This window comes from Melanerpes formicivorus, unplaced genomic scaffold (genome assembly GCF_026170545.1).
Source record: "Melanerpes formicivorus ecotype bairdi unplaced genomic scaffold, bMelFor1.0.p_v2 SCAF_32, whole genome shotgun sequence".
Lineage (NCBI taxonomy): Eukaryota > Metazoa > Chordata > Aves > Piciformes > Picidae > Melanerpes > Melanerpes formicivorus.
The window spans coordinates 2422277-2441942 of record NW_027142384.1 but is presented as its reverse complement, the minus strand read 5'-3'; the positions used below and the strand labels follow the sequence as shown (position 1 = coordinate 2441942).

General features: G+C 40.9%; 1 protein-coding gene across 5 annotated transcripts in view; it reads right to left on the bottom strand.

Annotated features, from left to right (window-relative positions):
• COL22A1 (collagen type XXII alpha 1 chain) overlaps nt 1-17565 on the bottom strand; it is a 224597-nt gene extending 207032 nt beyond the window's left edge. For 3 of the 5 annotated variants that reach the window (XM_068155477.1, XM_068155480.1, XM_068155481.1), the window contains exon 1: nt 16513-16564. The gene's annotated coding sequence lies outside the window, so the exon portion shown is untranslated. Of the gene's footprint in view, nt 1-8362; nt 8443-16512; nt 16565-17496 lie in introns of those variants that run through there. The other 2 variants (XM_068155479.1, XM_068155478.1) reach the window with 2 other exon arrangements.
• Between the last annotated feature and the right edge of the window lie 2101 nt (nt 17566-19666).

Below are 19666 nucleotides of genomic sequence, written 5' to 3'. Positions count from 1 at the left end.
AGGAAGAACTTCTTTTATATTCCTTGTCCTATGCCTTATGATAATGGCCCAGATAAGGATTGACAAAATCCCCACAAGCTCCAGAAATGAGTTCATACCAATTGTCTGTCACCCTCGGTGTTATTAACTAGCATATGCTAATTTGAAATGCAACAGGCACTCACCTACCACGTCTCTACCACTTCTGCTGAATTGTCCAGATGACAAAAAATTTCCCAAATACAGAAGCATCAATGCCTCCATCTTGCACTATATGGGTGAATTTTCTCCTCCACATGTTCCAACAAGTTCATGGCCTTCTAATGTCACAGTACTCAAGGTGTGGCCTAACCAGTGCTGAGTACAGGGGCAGAAGGACTTCCCTGCTCCTGCTGGCCACACTATTCTTGATGCAGGGCAAGATGCCATTGGACTTCTTGGCTGCCTGGGCACACTGCTGGCTCATGTTCAGCCTACTATCAACCAGTACCCCCAGGTCCCTTTCTGCCTGGTCGCTCTCCAGCCACTCTGACCCCAGCCTGTAGCACTGCATGGGGTTGTTGTGGCCAATGTGTAGAACCCAACCCAGCACTTAGATGTGTTAAATCTCATGCCGTTGGACTCAGCCCATCTGTCCAGTCTCTGAAGGTCCCTCTGCAGAGCTCTTCCCACCCTCTAATAGATCAACACCAGCCCTCAGTATGGTGTCATCTGCAGATTTACTGATGATGGACTCCATGCTCTCATCCAGATCATCAGTAAAGATATTGAACAGGATGGGGCCCAGCACCGATCCCTGGGGAACACCACTAGTGACTGCCTGCTAGCTGGATGTGACACCATTCACCACCACACTCTGGGCTTGGCCCTCCAGCCAGTTCCTAACCTGGTGCAGAGTGCTGCTGCCCAAGCCACAGCCTGACAGCTTGGCCAGGAATTAGTAGATGCCCATTTTTTTTCTTAATAGTGGGTGGGAGGGTATTGTCAAACGGATAAGGACTCAAAATGTTTCAATATTCCCATTACTTCCAAAACTGGCAACAGCCTGGAAGACTGATTTGTTATCTTAGAAACAGGGTATTGATCTTTAAGTACAGTCTTTCATGATTCTGTATCCATGTGCTTTGCTCAGGTAGATGATGAGTGCTGTGTGATGACATCACATAAGCAGTATTTTCTTGAAAACAGAAACAACTGAAAATTGGAGAGCTAGAATCAGATAGAAGGTCATACACTAGTTACCAGGAAAATAAGAACAAACGCAAAACTGGACACTTTGTTGGAGGAGAAAGAGCATAGAAAAAATGTAGAAATGGAAGAGATACCCACTTAGCAGAATTAATTTGATTTAATTTAAATCAAATTAAATCTCTGCTTTTCTGGATTTTATATATGAATTTAAGATACTATCTCAAATTAGACTATTTCCTAAGGCATTGCAGAACTTTGCTTGGGATTTGTCTCATTTAAGATTTGACTGTAGCTGTTTAACTAACATTGTATGTAGTTTCATATTTGAGGTCCTCAGGATGGGTCCCCTTTAAAGTTCATGGAGAAAAAAAAATCCATAGTCAGATTGATTTTATCTCATTATAAGGAGCCTGAGTAAAATAAATGAACTGCTCAAAAGAAATGCTTATTTTCCCCAGGCACAATAAGAGGAGTCTAGATTTAGATATTGATATTTCAACAAATGTCTATCTGGTCAAGGTGACATAAGAAAGTCAGCCAAAAGCAGCAACGGCTAACAGATGGTAATGGTAATAACAGGAAACTTTAGCAAGTTCAGAAGCAGAGGGCGAAAAGACTTGAGTATAAAGTTGTTGTTTAATGAGGAACAGAAGAGTCAGATCTGGATTGCTAAACAGATATCCCTTCCTAAATAACAAACTTAACTTACAAAAGCATGTTTGGGTAGAAGGCCCAAAATGGTGTTAGGAAAAGCTTTTATGCTAGCTAACCAAGAAAGAGCCTAGTAACGTCCCGTGCAGGATTTAGTAATTTCTGTGTTAATCATAATACATATGGGAAGCAAAACTATGGGGCATTCATGGAACCCTGGACTGACTGAAGGGTTAAACTCCAGTGTGCACTTCTGTGTCCACAAACTGCACTGGATGAAGTCAGCCCTGATTCAGTTAATGCTCTGCATTCACTGACTCTGCAAGTAGGCTCAGGAACCTGGAGGCCCAAAAACAGTCTTCACCAGTAAAACAAAGATTATAAAAAAAGACACTGAATACCTTGGCTTTTTCTACATTTTTTCTGTCACAAGATTTCCTGCCCCATTAAGCAGCAAGCAGGTACTTATCTTTGGTTTTTAATGCCACAGAAAACAACAAAATACTAATATATTGCCATGATGGGCAGAGACACACACAAATTTATACCATATACAGATAAGCAAATGTTTCAAACACGGACGTCCTCTGAAGAGACGTAGTGCCAATGCTACCTGTTGTCAATTAAAGAACAAAACAAGACAATAATAACAACAACAAGAAGCCAAACACAAACAAAGAAAGAAACCAGCCAAACAAAAAACCACCAATGACAGGTTACCCAGGGAGGTGGTGAAGGCTCCATCCCTGGAGATCTTCAAAGTCAGGCTTGAAGAGGCTCTGAGGAACCTGATCTAGTCAGGGCTGTCCCTGCTTAATGAAGGGGGATTGGACTAGATGACCTCTAGAGGTCCCTTCTAACCAGTGGATGCTATGATTCTATGATGGGATAATAATTGTTTTGTTGCTTTTTCTCTGTTAACAATACCAACAGTCTATACTTTGTTAGGAAAAATAAGCAAACAAGAAGTGTTGCAACTCTTGTTTTCTATGGTTACATATAAGACCTAATATAACATACTAAAATCGTCCATATTCATGTGGATGTATTCAGGGAACAACTCTTATTTATAGATTCTCACAGATGAAAGGGACAATTATGTACAGTCTGGCCTGCTGGCCAACATGAGTCCAAAATTATTCTTAATAATACCAGCATCTCAACTACATTTTGTACAAAACTTGCAGTACTTTTCCTGCACTAGAGAGCCATCACTATTGATTTATGAGACAGAATATTCCCACATCAGAACTAGAAGGTTGTTCAAGTGCTCAGTTACCACTGCTTCATGCACTTATCTCTAGAATGAAAGCATTTATCTTCTGTTTGCAGTGTCATATTTTAATCTGAAATCCTTCTCTGGCTTCTAGGGCCCAGAACGAGTTGCTATGCTAGTGATTAATAATTTACAGATTTGAATTTTTTTCCCTGCTAAGGTAAGGATGAAAACCCACAATGTTATTAGCTAGTCCTTGGCCTAAAAAGAACTCAAAACTGACAAACAACTAAGAAATAAAATAATGTTCTAGCTGAGTTACATTACCAATGTTTCCTTTGTGCAATAAAGAGTAAAAAAGAATTCTCAAGATCAACTTCTTATCGTTTTCTGCTCTCTCCAGAAACTTAGAACACTGCTGCTGCTTACCAGCAGCAGCTTAAATGTTTTAGGAGAGAATCCAAACACAATATGATGCTGAATCCTCAGACTTAGAAAAACTATGCATTTGTGTACAGTAAACAGGAAGTACCTCAAGAAGTTCTCCATGAAACCCTGATGGTAGCTATAGCAACTGCATTCACTGTATTATTACTACAAAACCATTTTTAAGGCTACTTAAGTACAGTTTTCAGACATTGTTTACATATCTAACTTTCTGGCCTTTTGATGCAATCCTGCTCTCCATTCAGCTTGCACTTCCACTTTGCATGCATGGCATGTGAGTTGCTGGGGTGACTCCCAAATTCAGAGAAGGAATTTTGTCTCCTAAAATCATCAGGCTTAAATCTGAACTGCTGAACTGTGTCTTTCAGTTCCAGTGAAACACCATCCCAGCACAAACACTTACATCTCTCAAGCAAATCAGACGTGTGAAGAGAATTACACTTAAAGCAGTAACTAGCATAAGATCCAAAACACTATAAAGGGGATGAGAAAAGAACTCTAAACTCTTTTATCTGGAGAAATATTTGCTTTATCAGAATTCTGGTCTTGCTACCTTTACTTACTACTCAGTGCTGTAAAGGAACAAAACTTCAATGCTCCTTGGGATATGAAAGCTTTGAAGAGTCACTAGGTTTATTTTACATTAACATGCCTTTCGATTGCATGGTTTTCCCTATGTGATAAGCAGCATACAGTGCAGTCATCATGTTTGGGATTCATCTATTGAAATGTATTTGCCTGCCCAAAATAACTGTGTGAGACCAAATGAGACTGCTGCTGGTTTCTTTGTATTTGAATCAACCAACCAAGTGGAAGACTGTGGTGGGTTAACACTTCTTCCTGGTGCTTCTGTCAGCATGAAAAATAGTTGTGACTCACAAGTTTCAGAAAGAAGTACACTAAAACTTCACATTTGTACTCCCTTTGAGAAGACAGAATTTTATTTCCCTCTAGGGTGTACAAAAGACAAAAGACTAATGAAGGCCTTCAGTCTTGATGCAGACCTTCTGCTTCCAAAGTCTGTGGAGATATGTTTGTCACAGCATATTGCAAAGCATATCTGTTCTCACAAGCTTTATGTCTCTTCTCACTGACAATGGACTGCTTCTTGCTTTTCCACACCACTGCATTTAGTTAGATGTATTGATTCACTTATTCCCATGCAACATCTTGTCTAACTTGCCCATGACTTCACTAATTATGAAGACTTCACCATAAAAATAAAAGATCTTTCTTCTAAAAGATTTACTTTAGGACCCTTTGTTTATAAAAGCTAGTCCATTTTATAAAGCATTCAGTTGTGCCCACAAAATGCCATGTGATCAGTGTTTTCCTTAGGTTTGTATACTTCATAGAAAAAGTCTCTGCAAAGTTAAAAGTATTAAAAGACAAAAGAAAAACAATGTCAAAAGCTGTAATAGAGGCTTCAGCATTAAGAATTTTGATGTCCACCTTCAGTTAGAACAAAGAGCTGCAATTCAGTGTAACAGAAAGGCAAGTTCTTTTGTCATGTGTTGCTCTGATGTTATCACCAAAGTTATTCCACATTCCATTAAAACATTATGATACCTGGAAAATATTCATAAGTTATCATCTTGTTCCTAATAACATTCTAGGGGTAAAAAAAAAGATTTCTTCCAATGTACAAGAGTGTCAGCTTTATGACTCCTATGAATTACCCCAGAAGGACTCAGTTTCACTGGCAACAATTCAAGAACAGAAAAGTCAGGACAATGAAATGACTTCAAAGGAACATGAGTTATTGGAAAGATCATGCAAGTGCAGGATAAGTGTTCAGCCTTAACACATTTCAGTTTCATCAGATTCCAAATAGCAGGAATCTGTTGTTGTTGTTGTAGTGGTAAATCTGTGGTTATCTCAGAGTCTGGCTCCATACTGATGTATAGCTACAACTCTATGTATTAGTGTAAATCAAAAAGAAAATAGAGGGAGAAAACCCACAAAAACTAACAGAAAAAGCCACCAAAACAAAACAAAAAACCAAAGCCATAAAAAAAAGAAAAAAGAAAAAAGACAAAAGAAAAATAAAAAACCTCAAACCCCAGTGAAATTACACAAGCACAAAGGAGGAATAAAGACACACAGCCTCTGATGCTAAGACTGATCCACCTTTCTGTACAGCACAAGCTTTCTAAATAAATATGTTACCAAAGCACTTCAGTCCATTCAACAGTTACTCTAAGATGACTCTTCTACTTAATGAGAGACTTCTTTTCAACCACAAGTTATAAATAGACACATTGCCTCTCCATAGTGTGACTCCCACAACAAGGAGAACATTTCTACGGAAAATGCAAAGATTTCATCTAGGGCTGGGTTATATTATCCCATTTATCATCTTAGTAAAGAATGAAATGAGGGAAAAGTAGTTTTCCCACCACGTGGCTCTCAACCACATTAAGACCTACCTTATTTCTAAGCTCTGTCCTGTGGCAGAGGAAAGCCTTTCTTGCAGGCTACAACCCTGCAAGTAAACAGGCAGGGATGGGCAGGATGTGGGTAGAACTTGGGATCTACTCTACCCCTCCCAGGGACCAAAGTAGTCTCAAGCCACCACAAAAGCAGAAGAGAAAGATAGTAACGAAGGGCTATCCCTGCTGTGGTGCCTCCCGTGATTATTGCTTGGGCAACATCTGTGCTAGGAAAACACACAGGCTCTGTTTAATATCTTCTCCTTCATCTGCAATCAGGTAGACTACTCTCTGTGCTGATCCCAGCTTCAGCATTCATGTACTGGGGAATACACTAGTATTTGCAGATAACTCATTTAATTCAGATTGCTTTCTGGCAATTGCCTGGAAAGGACATTGCCAGAAATGTTCCAGCTCACCTACATTTGCTGCAGAAACAGGCTGAATGCAAGAGTTTTTCATAAATTATACTATCCTAATTAAAAAAAATAAAATCTTTAAGCCACAATTTTAAACGTACAAATTTTGACAATGATTGACAATATTTCAAAAGTTATGTATTTCAAGTTCTGCAGTTGTAGTACTCCAAGTGTTCCTACTGAACTCAACCTGTCAGTGAAATCCAATGTAGACAAGTATATTTTTAAAATATTACACCTCAAATTATATGATTCAGAAAAGACTACAGTCTCTGCTAGCTCTGCTGATTTTCTAGCACAGCTTGCAAAAAAGATCAATGATCAGACAATCCTCTGGTATCTCAGTGTACCTCTTAGCAGATTAAAGCACTTAATAATTTTTTATTGGAATGACAGAATCTGCCCCTAAATAAAGACACCATGGTAGAAACGTTAATAAATTTGGAGTCATTTTCCATTTAAGCTGTGTAACACCAAACACAGTGTTGAAATCTTAAAGCACTACAGATAGCTATTGGTTGGGACAGCCCTTCTTGGACTTCATGGAAGGAAAGAACTGCATTAATTTCCCTATCTCCATTTCCCATTCTGACCGGATACAATTTAAAACATATCCCAAAGAACTGATTTTTACTGTCTAAGAAAGCATCACTGTGAACAAGATCAGAGGCTTTTCCCCAAACTCAGGTGATACAACAAAAGAACCTGAAGAAAGGGGCATCTGTACCTTAAATGTACAGTTGGGTATACAGCAATGTTTGAGTAATCTCTGAACAGAAAGTGACAACAGGGAGTAGTGAGACCTAGTGTCATTTGTCTATTGCTCAGGAGTCTGAGTGATGCTCTTGGTGTTCTCACAAATCCTAAGCAATGTGCAAAACTAACAACATGGAACTTTTCATAAAGAATGAGGAGTTAGACAATGAATAAACAACACATGCATATGGTAGAACAAATCGAGGTGGGTTGGATAAATTCATTCCCAAAATCTCTTAGTCTGCTAAATCTCCTGAAACATAACTGTGTGTATCCTTACATCAGATGTTGTTTCAATTATGGTCCCTGTTACAGCACCTTGGGGAATTTTGGCAGGGAAACAGCTCAAAGTCAGGCTCTACCTTTAAAAGTTACCCATAATTTAGCAAAGGTAGCCTTTCTGGTTTCTCTATCCTGAGTGAACCTTTTAAAGTCCTAAAATAAAATGCTGCTTCATCTGATCTTGACTCCTTCATCATGCCTCAAGTCTTCCATTCAGGTGTATCACCCAGCAAGTCTCTCTTTTAAACTGAATGAGAAATACACCCTGAAGGGATTAGAAAAAGCTTATAACCAGGCTTTTCACCTGTCACCTGGTCTTTCAAATGCCAGTTTTTCACAAAGGGGGTTTGGACACTGCAGGATTTGGCTTGAATAAGGTTACTGTGTCACAGCAAGAATTAAGCTCAATCCAACAGTCTAAATCTTGCACCAAAAAGAAAGCTCTCCTGCCTCATGTCTCTCTGCTGGGACAGAAGTAAAGGATGCCCTGTTTACCAGACATGATCCTTGTGCTGAAGGAGTCTACAATCTAATAGACAGGATTTCCCAAATCCTGCGAGTACAGAGCCATAAAAGATTCAAAGGGCTTAATTGCCTCCTCACACTTCCTCATTCTTAGGGAGGGTATTAAAGGAGAAAACCTCTCCTATCAGCTTCACTGCCATCCAATACAGCATCATGTCACAGAACAGAGAAGGGATTAGCACTTATCATCCGATCAGGCAAACAAGTTAGCTAAACATGAAGAGTTGGTAATGAGGCAGAAAAGCTGTACGCACAGTGTCATGGATCCTCCCATCTAGGCATGGATCAAGAGTGTTCATAATATGGTTATTTAACTGAGAGATTTCATAGATAAAGGGCACGTTTTGCAGCCACGATAGGACTGACAATGGAGAAATCCACCCTCTGTGGAGCTTCTTAATGGCAAATTAGAATGAACAAACATTTTCCCGTTTATAACAGGAATAAGTGAAATTATCACTTACATAGGTGTCTGTTTCACAGAAAATCATCGCCATGTTCCAGTAATTATTTTTGCTGGCTGGTTTCAATGCAAGAGAGTTCCTGACAGTATTGTTCTAAATTTATTACAGGGGGCAAATAAATCAACCCAAGATTAGGGTTTCCCAAAGCCAATGTAAACCTTCCTCTTTCATGGGTCCTGGAGGAGAGAAAGAAGAGCCTTTTTTAAGATAATGTGCAATCCAATAGTTGAAAAATTCCTATATCATCTGTACATGATGGAGCACTTAGCTAGGTGGCATCACTGTCACATTGCATATCTCCTGAAAGACCCTAAATCTGATACCTGGGATAAAATTGTCACACCACACTTCTACAGTTATTCCAGACTCTTCTGCTCACCTAAACCATTTTTTTGTAATCGATACAAAACTTTTCTGTAGTGCCAGTCTGTTGAGAAAGAGATGCCTCTGCATGTTGGCCACACAAAATAGTGACACAGTCACTGCACTAGGGCTGTGACCATTCACGCCAGGTGTGATGGCAGTTATTTAAGGGAATTCAGCCCATGATATAATCAATCTTCTAGTCAGTGAAGAGAAGGACAAAGGCATAAAGCTAAGGGAAAAAGTGACACTACTTAACACAGAATGACTCCTGCTTATTTCTGGTGAGTTTGAATCCTGAAGACCTACAAAGCTACCAGTAATTCCAAGTAGAGGAATAGACTCCCCAAATATCAGCATACCTGTTAGCTCCCTCTGTGGCTTCCTTGGCAGGCTAGAACTTGCCTTAGGGCTTACTACCTTCAAAAGTACTCCATAGGAGTGAGATGGTGAGCAAAATCAGACATGGAATTGAGGAGAAACTGAAGTAAGAACAAATAGTTCTAAATTGTTTATTACACCATTGGAATCTTGCATAAGAGTGCTTTATCTGATTTGCTGTGTGATGTTACCAGTCATAGTCCAGAAACAGAAGAAAAGGTGATCTCTTTTCATATACAACTCCAATGGTGTCCTGTAAAGCAACATTTCTTTGACTTCCCTGTGTTGCCACATCTAAAATTAGCAATTTGATTTTATTGCCCACTCATAACTGCCACTGTCTTACTGGGGTCATGGCCCACAGTCTGGGAACAGCTGCAAAGGGAAGTAAAAAGGACACTAAGGGAAGAAAACACAACAATAAAGGTATCTACTGAAAAGGGAAAAAAATGGTTGAAGGGAACTATAAAACATACAAAACAGTGAATTAAAAGGAGAAAAGGTAACTACTGGAAAATATCCAAATAACTTGAGAAAAAAAAAACCAAAACAACAGAGAATGCACTCAGTAATAAACGCAAGGCATTGCAAAGAAAGAAGCTAAAATAAGCACACTTGTAAACTGCTTTTATTTCAGGAATCAATCATAAAAGTACTTACCCGTATAATTAAGAAAACCCTCCAGAAAATATAAAAACCACTCTTAGAAATACTCTAGAGGTGGTACCATAATTAAACAGCAAAGCAGGACAGGGAAAATTGCTTTGGAACAGACCAAGCACAAGGTGGTTTATGAAAAGTAAGACTTGAGCAAAGGTTGTCAACCCATCTCCTTCCTTCCTTCCTTCCTTCCTTCCTTCCTCCCTTCCTTCCTTCCTCCCTTCCTCCCTTCCTCCCTTCCTCCCTTCCTCCCTTCCTCCCTTCCTCCCTTCCTTCCTTCCTTCCTTCCTTCCTTCCTTCCTTCCTTCCTTCCTTCCTTCCTTCCTTCCTCTCTTACTCCCATCTTTCTTTCCTTCCTTCCTTCCCATATTCACAGATTGTATCAGGTTGGAAGGGACACTCGAAGGCCATCTTGTCCAACCCCCTACAGTGTGCAGGGACACCTCCAACTAGATCAGGCTGCCCAGGGCCAGCATTAGGGTTTTTGCATTCCTGTCTTGTAATTTCATTAGGTATTTTACTTACTGTGGAAAAATTTTCATCTCACTACTGAAACAGATAAAAGGTTGCAGGGATGACCAGTATAAGAAGTGTTTTGAAATGGGTACCAGCTGTTTCATTTCTAAGAACTGCAGTGGTAATCAAGACAGTCTATGCATATTATTTGTAGCCCTTATCTGCTGATGAAATTGGAATTACTGAAGTTCTGTCATACAAGTGGTAATTAGTTTTATACTAAATGTGGAGCCAACAGAAATCTCCCCAGCGTCTCCAGCTCTGTACTTTCCAGCTCAAAGAAAATATTTGCAATTGATATGCAGAATAATTCTTCATATGACAATCAATACAAATCTGATTTTTCTGGAATGAAATACTTGGATGCTGCCAATCAGCAAATAATTCAACATGGTTAAGCAAACAGCACTGTACTTGGGTAATAAATAGGCAAACCATAACAAAATGTTGGCTAAACTTAGATGAAAGAGCATGAGTCCAGAAATGGTCAATGGTTTAAGCTTCCCCTCAGATGTGATGTGGAATATGGACAGTTTTGGCATCTCTTATTAAAATCAGCTAAGAATCAATATTCAGGACATAACAATAATCAAATGAAGTTGCTTAAATCGAACTCAAGGGATTCTTCTATTTTACAAAGAATCAAAGATTAATTTCTAAGGAACTGAATCAATGCAAAGTAAATAAATTCTGATAAACTGGGGAAAGACAGCTTACATCTACTGCATAGTAGATAAGCTCTGTGATAGCAGCACTCCCTGCACAAAAGAAATTTAGGCAACTGCATAATCAGGACTGACAGCACTTGCAAAATATGACCCATAACTCAATTTCATCCATACCTAATGAATTGCCAAGGCTAACAGCTTGGAGAAAGCTTTGTGACATGCAACCAGATCAGCTCCAAGACTTGCACTTTTGGGCCACCTCTGCAGCTACATCCACCCTGGTGTGGGATTTGTGACTCTTCAATGGACTTTTAGGATGGGTTGCAGCACTATGTATATAGCACAAGGGTTTCAAAGGGCTCACAGGCACCTGCCCTCTCTTTATCACAAATCTTCCTCTCTACCGGGGAAGAAATGGGATGCCTTAAAGAGTATTGATATTTTTTGTACAGGAAAAAGCCTTATAAAATCAAAATACTTTGAGAAGTACCAGGCTTTTGTTTGTGACTGCACAGAAAGATATCAAGTATTTGCCTTGAAAACCTCAATATAATGAAGAATGACAATCCAGCCTGCTTTCATTTTCCAAAAAAATAAAGGTCTTTTTAGAATCACAGAATCATAGAATACATCAGGTTGGAAGGGACCCTCAAAGGTCATCTTGTACAACCCCCCCAGAGTGAGCAGGGACATCTTTAACTAGATCAGGTTGCTCCAGGTTCCCTCAAGTTTGAATGTCTCCAGAGATGGGGCCTCCTACATTTCTCTGGGCAACCTGTTCCAGTATTTCACTTCCTCCTTGTGTCCAACCTAAATCTATCCTGCTCTAGTTTAAAACCATTATCCCTCATCCTATCCTTACAAGCCCTTCTAAACAGTCCCTCCCTAACTTTCTTGCAGGTCCCCTTCAGATATTGAAATATTGCTATAAGGTCTCTCCAGCAGCTTCTCTTCTCCAGGCTAATAATCCCAGTTCTCTCAGCCTGTCTTTGCAGGATAGGTGTTCCAGCCCTCTGAACACATTTGTGGCCCTCCTCTGGACCAGCTCCAGGTCATTTCTACCAGCATAAGGAAACAAAAACTATCTCACTATTTGCATCATCCATGATTTGAAATTAATTTTTCCACTCACCAGGAGGAAGCAACATATCTGTTGTATATCAATAGTGTTTATTATAGAGGTGGGTTGTTTCTTTTTCCCCACTCCGGATTAAATCCCAAATCTCTACCACAAGTTCCTGGCAGGTCATCTACCCACCATCTACCCACATACTGCCAATCCCAAAACAGCTTTTTCCAAGGCAATACTAATGCGTGCATGCTGGGTTTTTTTGCTAGGTGAAGCACCAGCTCTCTGATCTTCGTAGATTAAATATTTCAGCATCACTAAAAGCCACTTCCCACCCTCATATTCATACTAGGAACAAATAAGCACATTTTCCATCATAAAACTGCCAATCCTGTTTTGAAGATCACATTCACATGCTAAAATATTTCAGCCTAGTCCACTGGAACTGGACATTGCCAGTAGGAATCACTACATATTCCCTGCCATATCCCCAGCCAAGCTCTACTGCTGGGGATGTCAGCCTGGGGATTTTAACTGCTGGTCACAGCTCACATGGCAGCCAGCAGTAGCAAGTGCAAAGTAGTTCATACAAAGGAGAGGCCAAGTCCTGAGTTGAAAAATGAGGGTTGTAAGGTTCTCAGCATTGCATTGTCATCTCTGAATGGATGACCATGTCATTTTTGTTCACATTTCTGAACAACTGGAGTACAGACACAAGCACTTGTCTGGGACATGAGAAAAAAAAAGAGGCCTGCCTGCTCCATTCTGCAGCTTCCTTATTCATCATAGCTTCAGAGCAGTGGCAGGGTAAATTTTTAGTACTCAGTGTCTTATGGTCACACATAAAAAACAGCTGTGGCCACATTTTTTCACCAGTGACATGGTCCGGAGCAGAAAGGGGGAAACATGTTAGAGGATAAGTCATCCCATACTTTCCAAAGATTGGATCCAGAGAGTCCCTCTTTACAACGCAAATACTGAAAATGTTGCCAATCATTAGAGTATATACTACTCAATTAACAAGAAACCAAAACACTTTGAAATAATAAAACATATTTAAGACTGTCTAACATTATCTCTCCTTCACTGACTGCACCAATTCAGCAACTTGCTAAAGGCTGTGCAGCGCATCTGCCTGAGCAACTTCCTCTGTCCATGGGCCTGATGACAGTCCAGTAGGCTTTTTAGCTCCAATGTTATGACAAAATCCTTAGTTTAACCTGTAATTTACCAACCTTTGATGTAGTTTATATACCATTAGTATGAACACATTCTCTCCCCTAAAAAAAAATCAAATAAACAAAACAAACAAAACCTAGCAGAGTTTTTTAACAAAATTTGCAATGAAGAATATAAAATAAATGTCGTGATTCACTACCTCACAAGAACCTCATACTTGCTTCCCATGGAGAATGTAATTCTGAGCATGACTTGAGCTGACCATTTTGAGCCTTAAGAGGTGTAAGTCTCCCAAAAGCATATGAAGAGACCCTTGCAGAAGCTTCTCTCCTTTCAAAATACATGCTACTGCTTGCCTCTGATAATTGAACTGGGACAGACAACCTTTGCTCATGCCAACTCCAGAAGCTCAATGTAACTTCTGCTGAAGGGAACAACAAAACCTTCAGAAGCAACTGGATAAAGCCATCAGAAAAACATCAAGTAAAATAAAATATGTGATGAAGGAAATTAACAGGCTGAGGTTGTGTCCAAACATGATCAGATATTTTCTAATACATTAATTTTCCTTTTCTTTTCCTGTTTTAACATTTGCTATAAGAGTTTACATATATGTTCCAAATTCCTTAGTTACAGTTCAGGGATATCTGTAGATTTTATCTCCTCCTTTCTTCATTCCCAACCCTTGTGCTCCCATGTGCCAAAACACATTTTTAACAGTTGGCAATGCCTAATACAAAGCGATTAGTATTCAATAAGGACGCAGTCTTTAGACTCATTTGGCAAAAGAAAGGCTTGCAGCAATGGATGCTCTCTAAAGAGCTGGTTGTAAAGGTAGAAATGCTCTGCCATATCTTCCTCATCAGGAAAACAAAAGTTGGAAAGGCTGGAAGAGGATAGTTTACTGTCATGGGAAGCAATACATAATTAAGGTTTATCTAACAATGATTGGGGAATTTGCCATTGCCTGAACAGCTGAAGGAGCCCAGTATCACCCGTACTATTCAGATGTGGTGGTACAGACAAGATGCTGATATAGTGCAGGTTTTCTTTTCTTGAAGGTTTTGCTCATCATTATAAGAAATAGGAAGAGTTTAAGAATGTGTTTTTTTTTAAAGGAGGAATTCCAAACATCCAGCAGTGATTAATCAAAACAGGTTTTAGAAGAAGGTGTTGCCATATGACAAACTGAAATATCCTTTGAAGCCAAAATAATTACCCAACAAATCTCAGAAAGGTATTTTAGCAAGAAAGTTATCATATGCTGCAAAAAAAAATGTTCTGTTATTCCTATTATTTGCAGTATCATAACCTCCAGATTCAAAAGCTAGCTCTGGTATATAACAAAGTTATTTGCCCTAAAACTCTATGAAATGTCAGCAGAAGTAAGAAAATACTTATGTGTATGCATAGGTGCAACAGACACACTCACCCACACATTGTCTGGGTCTCTCAGAAAAATCTTCCCACAGACCACAGAAACAAACTGATTCTTCCACCTAATTTTTCCTCTGTTAAGTCCCCATTGGGAACCTTGTTCTTCTACCATGTTACTATGAGTCATATTTATGAGTCATACCAATACTTCCCCCACAATAAGTCAACCGTAAGATGCACTATTCCAAGCCTCTCCTCAGTCATGGCATTGGTCTCACTCAGATTTGGGAAGCAGTCACTCGAATATTGAAGCACTGATAAAACTATCAAGATTTGGCCTCAAACTGATCTAAAGAGAGTGAGTACTATCATATGCTGCTCTGCAAGTCAGAAGACCTGGATTCTCTCCTTCTTTTCTCAATGGGTTGAGGACTGTCCTTCTGGAAGTTATTTGGAATAATTCTACACAAAACCAGATGACATTCAAAAGTTGGAAGGCTGCTCACTGCTACATTCTGAATCAGAGTCTTTGCTGAGACTATTTCACCAGAAAGAATCCCAAAACGGCACATCCACAGCAATACAAAACACTGAAACTACACAGTGCATCTGCAACACATGCTCATGACGGTTTTTTGTACTGAAATTCCATAAACACTTAACTGATGCAAATTCTAACATACATCTTCATATACCTGGTATGTCTTACTGGATGTTACTTCCCAACTGTGGACAAAGAGCTCAGAAATTTCACTTAAAAACTACTAAATGCTTACATTTAAAAATGAAAAGATATCACAGAGCTTTTGAAGTAGATCAAACCTTGCAATCAAACTTGGCTAACCTATCTCAGAAACTGCCTCTACCATTTTATCAATTAGTATTTATTCTTCAGCATTTATAACAAACTCCCCCAAATCATATGTCTAAACAGGCATTTGAAGGGAAAAAAAAAAAGCGGGGGGGGGGGGGGGGGGGGGGGATGAGGGGGGAGGAGGAGATTCAGGCATACATCTAGAGCAATCCTGGGAAGAAATCAAGCACACAGTTACCTAGATGGATTTTGCAGGTGCGTCTTCCTGAGAATGATTCCATTAGTGTCCACACTGTGCAGATGGGCTACGTTATTTTAAGGTCTTAATCAAAATACACGCAAACAGGCACAGCACCGCCTGCATACCAATGCCTGTGAAGTGTCAGCTGTGAAGAAGTCAGTACACTGTGGGGTTTTTTTAAAAACAACACTGGCTATGTAAAAATACAGAAGTGAAAGAACTGCTGAATTAGGCAGCTTATAGCAAGACTTAGAGGATATAGCTAGAAAGAGATGCACAGTATATTTATAATAAATGTGAACTGAAGCAAACTTTACCCTATTAACAGCATAGTATTCCCATGTACTGACAAACACTGAAATGTCACACAGATGAAATACAAGAAGGTTTTAGGTCATCAAGATCCCAAGGTATATATAATTTGGAGAACCAACTCTAAAGTCAGTAATTATAGTGTAATCTTGACATCTCTACGGCTCCTGTAAGATCAGAACTTTTTCAATGGCTTTCCTCAATGAGGGCATTACCCATTCTCAGTCTCTGATCTATCCCCTGCACTTAGTATCCTTTAATTACAACTCGAGAGCTGAGACAGACCCAGGTTCAGAGGACAGAATCACCTATAAGTCTGGGCTGAAAACTTTGTGGGCTAAAGTGAAAATAAACATACCCAGATGAAAAATAATATATCACAGTTGCTTTGGGATTATCTTTTTAAAATACAGATCCTGTTCCTGCATGCTGCATACTTTAAAAAAACTTTTTAATTTAAGCTGCCTTCTGGTGCAAGGGAAAAATGAAAATAAATGGGCAAAGAAAAGGTTGTGTACAGAGTCACAGCATCCCAGGTGTCAGGCTTGTAAACCCAAAATGTCCTCTTACCTGCACAAACCCAGCATTACCCAAAGTGGTAAGTGGTGCCCGGCTCCTGAGCTGCACTCAGCAGCAGCCGGGATGCGCTCTCCAGAGCTGTCAGCCCCGGCAGGGACGTCAGGTGGCGACTGGCATGCAGGGGCAGGAGCACACAGACAGACAAACCGGCACACAGACGGACACACCCAGGCACACCCCCTCTCCGAGAACTCCGCTCACAGGGGTATGATGGTGACAGAGAGGGGGTGGGCAAAACTCAGCATCCTCTGACCACCCACCCCCGGGCCGGCGGGAAAACCAGGGATAGGAAAGACAGAAGAAGGGATGAAGAGAAAAAGAAGAGGAAATGAGACGAATGAGAGAGAAAGGAGGGAATGAGGGAGGAAGAGGAGGGAGGGAGGTAGAGAAGGAGGGAGTGAGGAAAGGAGAGAGGGAGTGAGGAGAGAGGGAGGGAAGGAGAAAGGAAGGGTGAGAAGGAAGGAAGGGAGGAGAGAGGGAAGGAAGGGAGGAGAGAGGGAAGGAGAGGAGGGAGGGGGAGAGGGAAGAAGGAAGGAAGGAAGGGAGGAGAGAGGGAAGGAAGGGAGGAGAGAGGGAAGGAAGGGAGGAGAGAGGGAAGGAGAGGAAGGAGAGGAAGGAGAGGAAGGAAGGAAGGAAGGAAGGAAGGAAGGAAGGAAGGAAGGAAGGAAGGAAGGAAGGAAGGAAGGAAGGAAGGAAGGAAGGAAGGAAGGAAGGAAGGAAGGAAGGAAGGAAGGAAGGAAGGAAGGAAGGAAGGAAGGAAGGAAGGAAGGAAGGAAGGAAGGAAGGAAGGAAGGAAGGAAGGAAGGAAGGAAGGAAGGAAGGAAGGAAGGAAGGAAGGAAGGAAGGAAGGAAGGATACAAAAGAATGAGGAGATGCAAAAGAAGGAGATGCAAAAGAATGAAGAAAATGTGGAGTTGGGGAGATGGGGAGAAGGAAGGGACGATGAGAGAGAGGAAAAGGAGAGGAACCGCGCACCACGGGCAGCGGCCGGCGAGGCGGGCAGGGCGGCAGCGGGACCTGGAGGCGGGCGGGCGCTGAAGCCGGCCTGGGCCGGGCGCCGAGGAGGGAAGAGGGGCCGGGCCGTGACTGTCGCGGGGTTTAAGGAGCGAGGGGAGGAGAAGGGGCTGGGCGGGGATGGCTGCGAGCACCGTCGCCGGCTGGGAGCAGGGGGGGTCGCGCCCGAGGTTGGGAACGGGGAAGTGTGAAAGGACAGGGGCTGAGGGGCTCGGGGCTGAGATGTGGGGAACGAGGAAGAAGTTATATGCCCCCAAGGGGCATATGGGGCGCCCTGAGGCCCCTGCCCTCCAAGAGGTGGGGCAGAGAAAGGCACCCTTAGTGAGGGAGACGTGTCTCCAGGCAGCGTGGGAAGAAAATGCCCTTTTAACAGGTGGCCTCTGCTTTTGCCTCCTCCCTGAGCTCAGGATCTAAATAAAAAGCCCTCGGCTGGGTTATTTTTGCTCGAGTTTCAAGTCTGATTTGAGTGCTGGAGACACTAGTCTTTCACCTCTCCCTCCAGACACATCATGTTGTCTCCTCACTGTACATCAGAGTTCCAAAATACAGACCATAGCTTCTCCCCACTAAGCATTTTGATACCTGTTCCCTGCTGTGTCACCAGGGATGGATGTCCATCAGTGGGCCATGAGGCTCACAGAGTTGCCCAGTCAGTCCCAAGCCTCTGGTCAAGCAAGCTCAGTTGTTAAAGCTGTTGCTTCTTTTCACACTGTACCAAGGTGATAGAAAGGAAATCATACCTCTTTGCACATATTTTGTCTTCAGTGATTTCAGGAGAAGCATACCCTGCTTTAAGAATATGTAGATGGCAGTTTAAGATGATGTCTTATAGATTTCCTCTGGGAACAGCACCAAAGCAGCAGCTGAGAGGACTATGACAACCACTGGTGCATGGATACCTAACAGTTTCCTCACATTCTGCAGTTATTTCTGTTCTGATTGTGAGCCTTTGATTTCCATTTTCAGGCTGAGGTTGGGAATATAAGAGATATCTGTACCACATCAAGAAGAAGGTCTGTGTAGCTTCATACCTTATTCTGAGGAATGGATGCCTCAACAGGTATGTAAAAAAAACAGTGATCACTGCACTATACTCCCCCAGAATAGCTTCTCAATCTGCGGTTGTGACATGGGGATTTCCTCACAAAGACATGGTATGTGGCTTGAACAGCTCACAGTCCTTTCTTCATCAGTAAATTCGGCCATCTGCAGTTGAATCCATAGAAGTATTACTTCCAAATGTTTTGTGGCAGCATATTCTACACTAGTTCACTCCCAGGAATTACACAGTCTGCAAATCACAGTGCCTTCACTGCCTGAAATTGCTAGTTTGATCACATATAACCATATCACCATAAGCAGCTGCCAGTTATTTTCTTCAGTTTTTTTTTGCTGCAGTTGTGCAGTGAGTTTTCTTCTGAATGGTTAACCATGTTTCAGGTTTCTGGCAGGTTTCTTTTACAAATTTCCTGAAAATTCTTGTGCTGGCAAGGGTCAGATCAGTAGTTGTGTGTTCACAACTCATAAATTCCTAGGAAACAAGGAATTATATGAGTGGGGAATACTCCTGTGCCTTTTATATTTTTAAATATATCAGCTTGTACACATTATTTGTTATAGTCTCAAATGGCTTACATTTCAAGGTAAGAAGTAGACTCAAATGGTTTCTCTTATTAAAAAAAAAAAAACAAAAAACAACAAACCCACAAAGAAACAAAAAAAACTTTCTCTGCCACAGAGATGTGAGGGGTTCTCCTTTCCTGCAGTGTAGGAATTATGGCATTACCTATTCAAAGCAACAAAAGAAAAATACTAAATTCTGCAGCAGAATATATGTGTCTTCTCACATTGCATTATGCATTGTGTACTCTTATCACATTATTGTGCCATATGTCATGGTTTAGTTTGTTACACGTTTTATATGATACATGTATCATGACACTGTGCTGTTTTGTGTTACTTTGTCATTGTTAGTCAATTACAGGTTTTGAAATTCCCAAATCTTGACTCATAAATCATTTCTGTTTGATGAGCGCGGAACGTAGCAATTCTTTTGGAGCTGAAACTTTAAAAGTCATGAATTACGGAATCTTCACAGTTTAATGCGAAGACTTGTAAGGTTAATCTAACA